Source organism: Cajanus cajan, chromosome 1 (genome assembly GCF_000230855.2).
Source record: "Cajanus cajan strain Asha chromosome 1, NIPB_CcT2T_4, whole genome shotgun sequence".
Classification (NCBI taxonomy): Eukaryota; Viridiplantae; Streptophyta; class Magnoliopsida; order Fabales; family Fabaceae; genus Cajanus; species Cajanus cajan.
In genome coordinates, this window is record NC_138517.1 from 40,125,803 (window position 1) to 40,126,699 (window position 897).

Below are 897 nucleotides of genomic sequence, written 5' to 3' on the forward strand. Positions count from 1 at the left end.
TGAAATTGGAATTATTCTTTAGCCACGAATAGTCAATAAATGCTTATATTACCTTCTAATCCCTGTGGATACGATATTTTTACTACTTGAACGGCCGGTATACTTGCCGTGTTTGAGACCGTTGATAGAATTAAACGAATTTACAAATATTAACAAAAGTGTTTCAACGGAAATCTCAACAACTACATAGGGTACTTTAGGCAAGATATCTTAGTATGTAGGACTACTTCATTAGTTTCTTATAGTTTTAGCACTTTCACATTTTTAGGATTTAGTTTTACACATAGAATACACTATAGTGAGGATCCTATTCTTATGCTTAGATAACCCATCCTTCCTAGTCTAAGGACCCTTGCTAGGACTATAGAAGGAATTCCTCATAGGGTGCACATTCCACATATGTTATATGAATATATCATCCTTAATGCTTTGTTTCTTATTTTCATTGTAGGTGATGCTATCTTTGTGGAAGGACCACTGGATTTGAGGACAAATCCTTTCGAAGGGTGAAGGTTGATCCAAGGAAGCTCACACTTGAAGACCATTGGGCCTTTAACTAGGTCCATGGTTAGGAGGCTAGAGGAGGCTTCTAGAGAGGAGGTGTTTCTTAGACCTATGCTCAATATGAGTATTAAGTATGATTCCTCTTTTTAGTCTCATAGTCTCTATTGTACATACATTGTATAGTTTGATTTCTTGTACCTTGTATATAGTAGATGCTTATATAGGTGTATTTTTGCCTTTGTATTTGTGAGACACTTTATTTCCTTTTATTAGCTATTGTATATTGTTTCTAGGGTAGGTTACTTGGACACTTTGACTCCATTTAACCTAATTTAGAAATACACTCTTTTCTTAGTTTTCTAGTAGTAGGATTGGGAGTGGCATTAGCAAGCT